Source organism: Bombus huntii, chromosome 8 (genome assembly GCF_024542735.1).
Source record: "Bombus huntii isolate Logan2020A chromosome 8, iyBomHunt1.1, whole genome shotgun sequence".
In the NCBI taxonomy this organism is placed as follows: domain Eukaryota; kingdom Metazoa; phylum Arthropoda; class Insecta; order Hymenoptera; family Apidae; genus Bombus; species Bombus huntii.
Window position 1 is genome coordinate 11324056 of NC_066245.1, and position 12543 is coordinate 11336598.

The window sequence follows — 12543 nt, forward strand, 5'->3', positions numbered from 1 at the left end:
TTGCGACGACAGACGAGAGGTAAGCCATGTCGCAGTTCTTAATAAGAACGCTGTCACGGTTACGCTCGTAAAGCAAAGGGCTGGCAGGAATATCTAAAACGATGAAGATTCTTCCAGGCAACGGAGCCTTGGGGATCGTCGCCGCTCCTAGCGACCGTGCAGGGATTTTCTTGAGGGGAAACGGCTCTTCGTTACGAGAACAGCACCGAGAAGACAGCGATTCCTCGACGAATGGAATTTTGATGGCAGTAAAAGAGCAATTGGTTCGTTTGCGACGATCGTTAACGAATCGTTGTGACTTTGTAATGAAGGAATTGCTGGATTATTTACAGAATGTTTTTTATGAGAGGAGGACGCGAATAATGCTTGGGGAAGTAACGAAGCTGGGGTAAATTAAAACTTGAATCGATTAACCTCTCCAGGGACCTCGTAAAGACCAGAGGAAGATAATTATTTCCTATTTTTCTGAGAAAAATAATTGCCTTTCCCTGGCCTGAATAATATTAGACGTTACGGTTAAACATTTGTGAGAGGGTTTCATATACTGTAACGTTCATTATACCTTTGATAATTATGCTTGAATTAAAGAAAAACTGTTTCACACAAGCTGTCTTATGAAAAATTTCCTACGTCAGAAGGAACAGATTAATTTTCTCCTGTACGATTAAAAGCGAATAATGAAAGAAAGCTTGAAAAACAATTCAACGACCGCGAATAGTACTATCGGTATTCCGGTGGAAATATTCGAGCCACGAAAGCTACTTACTCGATAACGACTTTCTCGCGATAACATTGTGATCGTTGTTAAAGCAACATTCGGATGAAACCAGCTAAACGCTTTAAGTCTACACTCTTGTTCGCATAAGAAGCGAACTTTCGGCGACCAGAAGATTGCCGGTGGTTGCGCGAACACCAACGGGGTGGAAAGCCGAGGACAAGGGCAGAGGATGGGGTAGATAAATGAAGGCAGAGAGACTTAATGAGAGCCGCGGGCGCATTCATATTTATGTGAACCAACCGACGTACCTACCCAACCTAGCTCTCTAGTACTGAATCAGACTCATACCAACTCGGCTCGTTCCTCCGGCCACCGTTGCCCACCTTCTCGCTACGGCCGCCCAGAAACCAACCCTATTTGTTTTTATAATTCTATTTGAATAATTGCCAGCCGCTGCTACCACTCCTACACCTATGCCCCACGTGCTGCTTCCTCTTTCTCCCTTTCTTCATCGATGTTGTCTGATTGTCGAAAGAAAGGTAAAAGGGAGCAATTGAAACATCACTTAGCCATTTCGTGTATTTATTGAAACGAAAGATGACAAAAGCCATAGGAGAAGAGAACGACAAGTTGTAATTTTACTTCGTTGTTTAATGGGAGAATTTTTATATGATATAATTGAAAATAAAAATAATTCAAACAATATTCTAATATCTCTGTATTTATTGCAATATTATGACGAGCAACAAAGATAGAATTTCAACGATAATTTTAAAGTAGAAGTAAAGCTGAAAATAAAGAAATAAAAATATGATGAATAATATCGGGTCGTAATTAACATGTTGTACTTGATTTGTAAATGAAATTTATGGTAAAAAGGGCTGAGCTTTGATGAAAACTGCTGTTGGTTCAGGTTAGGAAAGGTTCCAAAGTTTTTAAGGTAGTCGACGTAGGATTACGAATGAGTTAAGCTCTTGATCGTTTGACTTAGCCGTGCGCAAACAACGCTTTTCTATTCTTCGCGAGAAAGATTTTTCCACCACTACGGTTTTCTCGACGAGCCGATCCTTGTACCTACCTATTCCACGATGCCTTCTCCGTCTTTCTATTCCCAGTGCGAACATATAAAAAGAGAAGAGAGGAAGAAAGGGGAAGGAAGAAACTCGAGGAAGAATCGGAAAGCAAGATAACGGCGGAAGCCTCGACGAAAGGAGAATCCTTGTAAAGAAACCAAACGTAAAGGTCGTACGTGCGTCGAGCTTCAAACAGCCGGCCGGAAATTGCATCGGTCGTCTGAGACAACGGTAGACAATTTTTGCGCGCATTGATCGAGATAGAGAATTCGATCGGAAATTCGAGATCCAGAAAACGCACGATTACGAAAGATTGATTCGTACGTGTCGCGTTTATAGAACTGTGCGTTTCTGATACCGCGTGAAAGAATCGAAGAAACCGCAATTTACTCGCTTCTACCAGCTTCAAAGTAGTACAGAAAGAATGTAGATTCACCATACAGTGTGTACATAAAGTATTGACACACCATTCTGTTTACCATTAAATATTCTTATCTGGATACAAAATATTTAATTGCTATAAGAATGAAACGAGGTAATTTCTATAGTTTCGTTTTAGACACTTTCCTCTTACTTGAAAAAGTCTCTCTATAGCAAAGAAAATTGTAAGTAATGTACGTATTTTTAATAATATTTTATTACCGTATTAGATCGTTTCCCATATGGCATCGATATCAATCTTTCGTTATCCCTGATATACCAGGTGCGTTTAATTTCGTGCAAGGCTTAACGGAACACTTCAGCGCGGTAATAGCCGATTGTCGTTCGTTGTGGATTACCTTACTGAATACTTTCAAGCAGGAATGTTGCCGATGGCGGTTAGCGTTCGATAAATTCCGTTCTCTGGTCACTATCGTGACCAAGGTGGCTGCGTTCCTCCTCGAGGATAATTTAGATTCCTGCAGTGTGATTTACTGGCTTTTTACCAAGCTCTAGTCAACCAGCTTACCCTTCCCGACAGAACACTGGCGTTCGCTCAACGAAATTCCATTGGTCTTTATTATTGCCTCAAAATTTCTTGGTCAACTCCGAACGCTCGATCTCTGCGTCTGAGCCATTCCAAACCATACTACTGCGGCGCGCACGCGATACAATTACACGAGCTGCCTGTCTGCTTCTGTTCCTTCTGTTTCTCCGATTAACTTTTCCTAATTCTTGTTTCTACACACACGGTCCCATGAAAGTATCCGAACACTTGTAGCCATCTTTTACGAACATATCACGCGTATAGTACGAAACATTTTGCAATAACACCAGCATTATGAGACAAATTATTAAGGTTATATTAGTAAAGTTTGAAGTAAATATGGAGATTATTCATATAGGAATTACGAGATATTCAGTACAAATATATATTTCTCAAAGATCACAGAAGTATCTAGACATTCAATTATCCATTAAATTAATAAGTTTTGATATTCAGTGGGACCATTTAGTGTTCTATTTAAAGATTCTATTTCAATTATACAGTTTCAATCGTTTTCATGCCACAAGACACAAACGGTGACAGTAATTAGTGAGTTCGAGAAGCGAGAATGTAGCGTGATAAATACTTGAAGGTTAATCGACGACAGGTAACACTAAAATTCAGCCGATCACATGGATGAGAACAGCACCCCACCAATTTTCACTGCAACCGCGTCTACCAATGAGAAACGTACGGAACACCAAGGAAAGGGGACTTCGTAGCTAGGAAACTCTTGGTGGAAGGGTAAAATAATTGTCGGTGCGCGTGACTCCCATGCCAAACATCCCTTACACTCGAAGCCGACTAGGCAGCAGCCTTGGAACCACCGCAATGCACCCATAAAGTTAATACTGCCGTTTGCTGACTCTCGCCTATATCTGCCTCCTCTCTTTCTCCACCTCTGCCTTTCTCTGACCTTTAAGCCATGTTCTCGACTTACGTGTGGCTCGATACTATAACGTATATCCACGCCCTCGAGGTCTACGCTGTACTGCAACCTGGCTGTCCCGAGGTATCTCCGACTTTTATACCCCGAAGCTATCGCAGAAGGGAATATTCTTGCATCGAGTTTACCTTTTGTGCCGCGCGTTATGAACACTAGGATTCTTCGCTGGTAGATGCTTCTGGATTTAAAAACTTAAAATCAAGCTCTACCATTATTTATATGTGATAGTTGAAAATAAATATATGTATATAGTGGCACTCCTAGAAATATATTATATAAGTTATATAAAAATTTTGTATGATACATAACCATGATCCCGATGAGTTTAGTAGAAATCCGAAAATTTGGCTAAAGAACCTTGAACGTAAATTAAGCGAAAGTTGTATTCTTAAAATTTTCGACGACTTTTATCACAGTGATAAACTATTTTATCTCTTGCACGTCTATAGATAAAACAGAAAACTCGTAATGTGAGAGGATCGTTAGCATCAGTTACTCTGATTCTTTCTTTATTTCGGTAATTTTTTCTTTCTCCGCGCTTTCTTCTTGTATTTCACGTAGCCGAGAGAGCCCTTGACTTATTTGCGAAGTTCGGGAGCCTGACAAATTTCTGGGGGGAACAAGAAAAATACGCATCGGTTCCAATGTCTGAACAAGGAACGGGCGGCGTCCGCGAAAACAGGGCTGTAATCTTCGCCGAGGGGAGAATTCCAGCGTGGAGGAAAAAAACTTTTGTACTTATGGTATTCGAGGGTAAAAGGGAAGCCTGTGTTTTCGCTGATCGTCGGCTAGATCGGTGGCGCGAGTTTCTCCGCTTTTATTTCGCCATATATTTCATCCGAACCCAGTCGTAATCGTTGGCGGTTAAGCGACAACTATCGCATTTTATTGCATCTTTTGCTACAGTATTTCAGTAGAAATTGCGTGTAAACAAAATAAAGTAAAATCCTACCGGATATTAATTTCCCCTGTATTTTAAGACTCTTGCAATTGAACCGCGTAAAATCGTGAAACGAATCGTTCTATGTTAAATCGAACGATTTAAATTTACAAAGACACACGGTTAAAATAAAAAATTTTCTAATTTCGAGGAAGCCGATCGGATCGACGATTAATTTCAGCTGGCAGGAAACAGAGATTCCATGATGGAAATCCTCTGTTGGTGAAGCGGTGGAAGGTGTGCAGGTGCTGCAGTGGGCAGTAACATTCGACCGGTGGAAATCGGTCATCGGAGATTTATTACGAGAATCAGAATTTATTTTCGGAATCGGCTTACGGACACACATGTAAGAGCGTGCCGTAACAGTTCGTGCGCCGCTAGATTGGCAATATACGAAATGGATCTAGGAGAACGAACAGCGTGATTTTCAGGTCAAACGGGAGAAAAGTTAATTTTCCGCGGCTCTCTATAGCGTTGCATCATCGACCTGTCATGAAAACGGTACGGTGTCGCGGATCGAGAAATAAATGAGTTTTGAAATCGAGTGCTAATCGACCTACTGGTTACCAGGAGCGAGAGAAACGGGCGAGAGGAAGAAAGGGAGAAATATGTGGACAACGAGCGAAGGGGAAAAAGAGAGAAAGAGAGACTGGAAAAAAGAGATACGTGGGCTTGACGGTAACCCTGAAGACGAAGTTTCAATAAACTTCCGGGAGGTGAGACATTGGTGTCAATTTCACGGGGCAATCGCAGGTCACGAAGCAACTCAATAGAGGAAAAAGACGCCAATGACTCTGGTGCAAAGAACGCCAGATCGCTACAAAAAGCGACTGGTATTTGGAACGAAGAAATAAGGCGAGGCGAGAGGACGCCGAGGACGATAGAAATAAATAAAAAGAAAGGTCTAGCTCGGTCGTGTTTCACGTGTACCCAGGACGCTGGTAATAGGCCGAGTCAATCTTGCTTGAAAAAGGTTCAGCGAAGAAAATTGGGCGGAAACAGAGCCTCGATAGAGAAGAAAATAGGAATTATTTTCATTTTACTAAATACACGAAGTAGAGTTCAACTGAAACATTAGAATGGCTGAGAATATTAAAATTTCTCTTATAAGAAGTGAAATAGAAAGAACCTGACCTTAAAGAGGTGTGCAATATTTCACGAATTTGTAGTTACGGACGTCAATTCGATCTGATTAAATCTCGCTTCTCGGTTCATCAGCCTCTCAACTTTCCGGAAAGTTTTCGTCTAAGTATCCGCTTCGCAGCGGAGATCAGGCCAAGAGCAGGAGAGTTAGAATAACAGGGTGGTAGTTGCGGGCTCGAAGAGACTAAAGGGCTCTGGTCCGACCAGGAATGGCGGGTGTTCGAAACTTGTCTGTCCTGGATGCGGTTTTCCGTAAGTACACCGTGAGCTGGGTCATGAGCTGTGGAAGAAGGCTACCGTGGCAGGATCGAAGAAGGCAGGAGGGATGGGCATCGAAGGTAAGGTGGAGAAACGAGACTTAACTGCACGCGATAAACTGTAACTACCGCTTCGAAAGCTGCTAGTCAACCTAGTAACTGTTACCACCTAATTATGGCCGAGGCTAATATCAGCTTCTCGTCGCTATTTCGCTGAGTTGTTGCGGCCTCCTCTTCCTTTCTGTACGAGGTACCTATCTCTCGAAGAGGTCAAAGGACCTGATCGTTGCCCCAAACCTTCTACATTAACTAATGATCGGTTACGCGATATATTTACGTACTAAAAAAATGCTTGCCACTGATGGTTCTAGCAACACTCGACATTCGAAACGAATTTAATACGATCGTACAAACGAAACTGTCTTTCATTCGGTCTTAGCGAATCACGATTTCGACGGTTGCACCACCGTTAATTCCATTCTGCTCGTGGAGGGTTTTTATCGTTTGTAGGACACTCGATAAAAATACGAGCGTTGCCGCGTTGCAGCTCGCGCGCGTCGAACGACCCTGAATCCGCGATTACCATTCAAATTGCCGCAATTTTTCGTATCAGACTTAAAGCGCAGATGGTAGATTGTAGTTTCGTGCCAGCACGCGTTTTTCAACCGCAACCGGCATAATCGGCACGATCCTTTATCCCGAGCGACGTCAAACTCGCCGCTTTTATCGCGGTCGCGCCTCTCCACTCACGCGTTAACGTCCTCGCGTCGCTCTCGATACCGTTTCAAACTTCGAAACTTCGCGAAACTCGTTCACGAGCCGAACGGTTTACAACATTCGTTGCGTGGCATTCTGCGAGCGCCGTTCTTGCGCGTTATAAAAGGAAAGGGAAACGTTCACGTGCGACCGATTTAACATCGCCGCCACGGTTAAATTCCGTGAAATCCATGTAACGGGGTAACACGTACGAAACGAGGTTGTAAAACACTTGCTCGCGATAAGTCTCGTGATTTATCGATCGACGCGGTCAGCCACGAATCGCCTGCTTCGAAACGGCTTGACGAAACGCAGGCATTTTCTAGCTTTTCTGCCTGGCCAGAGAAAATTGAAAGCGAGGGGAAAGAATAACGAGAAAGGGATGGCTGGTGATCGTGGCATTACCACGACTTTATAGCATGCGAACAACTAGCAGATGCTCGGCTCAGAGACATTATCGGTTTTTTGGTGGTCGGGAGATTTTAGCTTTACTGCTCGTAAACACTGCAACGGAAAAAAAGTTATCGCGCGTTCGCGACTTTCGCGTTTCATCCTTCTTTTTCGGGCGACAATCTTGGCTCCAGCTCGCGTTTCACTATAAATTCGAGCAGACTGTCTCGTTGGAGTTTCAACTACTAACTGCGTGGTAAAAAGCGTGGCACACAGAGTCGCGGAATGAACGAAGCGATCGTTGCGAGTGGCTGGTAATAAGACGAATCGGTTTATTGCATTTGGACGCAATCACGCCGGGTGCCGGTGGCGTTTTGTGCGCGTCACAGCTGCGAAATAATTCATTTGCCAGTCGAAATTAAAAGACTGAATCGCGCTGTCGCCGCCGCTATCGGCCGTCGACAAACCGTCCGAACGAATCTGGAGTTGCAGGACGAACGTGGGCGCGCGGATTGCGTAATTAAGCCCAGGCCTGGTAATGACGTTTAATCGAGTAAATGCGTACCGTCGCGTCGATCAGGTTCGCGCGCGCGTACGTCTATGCCGTACTTTTCATTCACGTTCAAACAGCTTTTCCGCGTTTTTGCCCTTTTGTTTGCACAAACGAAACACCGGCTAGCGCGTTTGAAGCTTTTCTCGCGCTACGAAGCTGGATTAACTCCCGGGATTATTTTATAACGTTAACACTAGCACGTGCAGCCCTCGCCGTTGCCTCGCCGAGACCCGTAACCGGTTGTTTACTGTGTTAATATTTTGCGTTACGCCCGGAAACTTTTCGATTAATCGAGTGTCCATAGAAGCTTTCCAATTACCTTTGCTTCCCGACTATATAATTGCCCATATGGAATTCCTTGCCGTGATTAATTTTCCTTTAGTTTTAAATCAACATCGCGTTATTATATCACGCTATATTTCATTATACATTCACGCTCCGACTACGAGACGTGTAATCGAAATAAAAATTGCAATATAAATGTCGGTATTACAGTTACTCGTAAATCGTTTCGATTTTGATGCTACGATTGGGTATATCGAAGATTGTTTTTTTAGTAGATTTGATAAATGGCCCTTGAATTGGATGGATTGGTTCATAGATTGAATCGTTTAACGAGAACATTCTGATATTTGATTGGTATTGTTACACTCGCTTAAGTTTGTAAAACAAGAACCTTGTTTGCCCGTTCCGGCAAACATAATCAAAAAATAAAACATCCGTTTGATTAATTAAAGCAAGTTCGGCTGGACGGTGGTTAAATTTATAACTCGAAAAACAATCGACGTTATTACGGGAGAAACAGGCGCGCTATCGAATATTTCTCCAATTGATTGCTCTATGCGTAAATATGTAAAATATTAAAAATATTAAAAAAGGTATGAAACGTTTCTCGTGGCACGTCGTACTTGTTCCAGCTTTATTTCAAACAAATTATTTCGACTAAATCGTTATACGTGACCCTAAGGAACGCCTAGTTATCTCGGATCTATTCGCAACATCGTATGAAAATCATACTTAGGCATCGAAGCAAGATAGAAATTGTCCGTCAAACTCGCCGAGTCCGCGCACGTAATCGTGTGCAGGGAAACTCTATTGAAATTTTGCCGAGTTCCCATCGGACCCGACGCTGGAAGCGCGTCAATGCGTTCATTGCCCGATACAACGAGGATTCCGTCTTCACGCGCGAGATTCTGCTCGCTATTCGTCCGATGGATCGTTTCGAAACGCGAATCCACATTCCTTGATCCTCGTAAAAGCCGGACAACGTCACAAATGCGGCTCCGCGTTATGTTACATCGAAGGATACAACGTAATCGCGTGTGCGAGATCCACTCGAGAACACGTTGCGTCGTACATCCACGCTATTACGGAACTGCAGCTAGCTGAACTCTTCGGTTCACCTACGCATCCACGTGCTCCTCTCTCTCTCTCTCTCTCTCTCTCTGTTTTCATGGTTGGAATATACCATTTCCATGGTTGGATTTTACACTCGGCTTGGAAGTTCAGCGAATAGTAGCGCAGAAATGCGATATATTCGTAACTGCCGCTTGTATCGGAGAATACTACGCATCGAAATATCAGTTTCTTGTTTATTAACTCCTAGAACTGGGAGAAGCGTGTGTATATGTCCAAATTTAAACGGAGTTTAGGTATTGGTAAAGTAGGTTTATTACTACCATCGAACGTAGATTATTAGTTGATCGTGATAAGCGTTTGATTATGAAACTATTACCGTTAAAACAGATATTAGTGTAATAACCCTATGACATGACGAGATCCTCAATTAGAGCGTCAAATAGCAACATTGATCGGTACGTTAATAGCCTTTGCTTCTTTCAATAGAAAACCACGTTAATATATACTTCATGTACCTTTACTTGTTATTCCAAATTTTTATCTTCTATGATTTTGGTAAAACGGCTCGAAAATATACAATTTTACGATTCAACGTACAATTCCGCTATACCTCTTCCAACAAGTATATTAAAATCTCTTGCTTGTTAAAATTCGTCCCATAATGATAGAGAGGTGGGATGATGCAGCATATGCAATGATCAGTATACATCACGCGTGCAGATCACGAACCTAAAGATAACAAGAATTAAGTCTCTATGCATACTTATGTGCCTTATTACAGAATATTCGACTCAAATACGGAACACTTGCAATCAGATGGCATTTTAGGTTAAGTATCACTTGCTGGGTTTCATGGAAGAATGGGGATTACTACCGGTATTCTTCACCGGCATTCTAATTAATTTTATCGCTATAATTGCTTGAAGTGCCCTAGTACCTGGAAAATCTAAAGCTAGTCAACTATCCCTCGACTGATCGACGGGTTAGTCGATAGTTAATTAGTGATCAGTCAGTGGTCACTCTGTCTAAGATGATTTTTGTTGATCGGTTGACAAATATATGCATTTCTTAGGGATATATCTTCCGGTTTTAATCCCTATCACGGACGATGCTCATCTCGAAGAGGCTTCGATTAATTTATCAACTTACATATGATACTGCGACAAAATTGATATTAAAAAAAAATTCTATATTCTTTTTTCAATAAAGAAAGAGTTCCTATAAGCAACAAAAAATAACGAGAGAGCTCTAAAAAGAAGCTTTATGAATAAAAAAAGCAACGTAAAAATACCAAAAGGGGATTCTATCGATAATAAAATAATTTTGATACGAAAAGGAAAATTCTATCAATAATAAATAACGTTTTAAAGATATAAGAAGAGGAATTTCAGTGCAAAATACAATATGAAAGTGCACTGCTCTAAAAAAAGTTCACGTAATACAGTCGAAGAATTCAAAGGAAAAAATTCGAAAAAGAAAACAAAAGGGGCAACCCCTGGGAGTCGACACGCGAGGGAAATTCTGATTGACGCGGGACCACGTTCCAGCGGGCCCCGTACGCGTCTTGTAATTTTAAGTATCAGCGCACTTTCTCTCTCCGTCTCTTGGCTCTCTCTCTCCTTTCTGTCGCTGAAACATCGTGCGAGCCGCGAAACCCCTTTGCGACCGGTTGACATCAGTCTACCGAGTTCCAGTTGTGACTTGAATTCGAAATCGCACGGTCGGTCTACTCGAAATCGACACATTAACGATTTATTTCGCGAATCACGCCGGACGAACTGCGACCGTCCGGCTGTATCGTAAATACAGTCACGCCCGCTCGTTTTCTTCTTCCCCGTCAACTTCCCCGCTACGTAATGGTAACGATGCGGTTGAGACGAATCGATTGTCGATTCTATAGGCGATGATTCCTCGATCACCTGGACCTAAAATTTTCCAGAAGGCGAGGCTTCGTCCTACATGCCATTCCGATCGACTTAATCGAGAATATTGTATCGTAACTTTGTTTGAAAAATCTTTACCGTTGTTCTTACCTTCTACTTGTTGTCAATCCAGTTAATGGGTTGCACCTTGGCAGTTTTATTTCTTTTCTTCTTGCTTGGAATAAAAAGTAGTAAAGGAGAAAATACTAGTGAGCCTGAGCGAGATAAACCAAATATATAGCAACAGATACGATCGGGTTTTTACGCGAATGCTTTTGTTCCTTCTGCTGTGTCGAACTTTTATTTTCCTGCGCGAAAATAAAAAAAGAAGCAGATGAGAAAAATATCTAAACATCCTGTTTGTTGTTCGGTCAAGCCCCGATAAAACGGCGGGATCCTCGAAACAAGTCGCGTTCACATCCCCCTGGTAAATCAACGCCAGACAAGCGGCAGACTGTAGTAGGTCGTGGACTGGTAGTAGATCCGGCAACCCGCTCGAATGCAAAATCTACGGCGTATAATAGAGGGAATTCAAGCTTCCCTTCCCCCCTGACATTCGCAGCCCCTCTCTCTCCTGTCCGTCCTATGTCGTCGTCTCTCTGTCGTTCGTCCCTCGCGTTGCTAGCAACGCGTGCACACACGTACGCGCATCGAACCAACGGCTCTGAACTCTTCTCGCTTCCGCGTTCTACCTTTGTGCTCTCTTTCTCCCTTTCTCGTCTCCCCCCGCCCTTTCGTATGCCTCTCCCTGTCACCTATTCTACCCCTCACCCCTGACACTAGGTTCTGCACCCTCGACCAACCTTCCGCTCGCACCTTTTGTTGCAGCGAGAACAAAACGCGTGTAAATTGGCACACCCACCAATACACCCGGGAGAGACACCCCGTCACACGCATGTACACACGCGTCTTTGCCTTCTCTCTCTCAGTCACCCTTCCTTACGCCTATCTCCCTCCGTTTCTTTCTCACGTTTTTTCGCCCCTCCCCCGCGCGTTCTTTCTCCTTCGGTCCACTTAGTCTCTGTTTCCATGCTCCTTTTCTCCTGTTCGCTCACTTTTCTATGCGGCGACGTGTGTACGTGGCCGAGAGTGCGAACGGGGGTGTGAATTCAGCCTGCTCGCTTCAACCCTTGGCCATTGCCGAGCATTCTGCGGAGCGTGCATACAGGCATCCCGTCGTCGTTGCACTCCTCTTCCTCCCGCGCCTCTTTCGAATCGCGCCGCTCCAGCAACCTGAGACGACGCGCCTTTGTCGGAGCTCTCCTTCGAATAATTTTTGCACGGGAAATACCTGGGATTAGAAAGAGAGAGAGAGAGAGAGAGAGGGACAGAGAGAGGGAGAGATTCACTCTGGCGTGTATAATTCGTAGGATTCGTAAAAATTTACTTGGTTTTCTTGTCCTTTTTTAGTTGTAGTATACTTGAAGAAAGTTTTAGCGAACATTGTAAAAGTTTATTTTAGATGAATTTCGTTGTCGTGACTTTTACAATGAAATGTAGGTTCTCGTATGTTTACTTC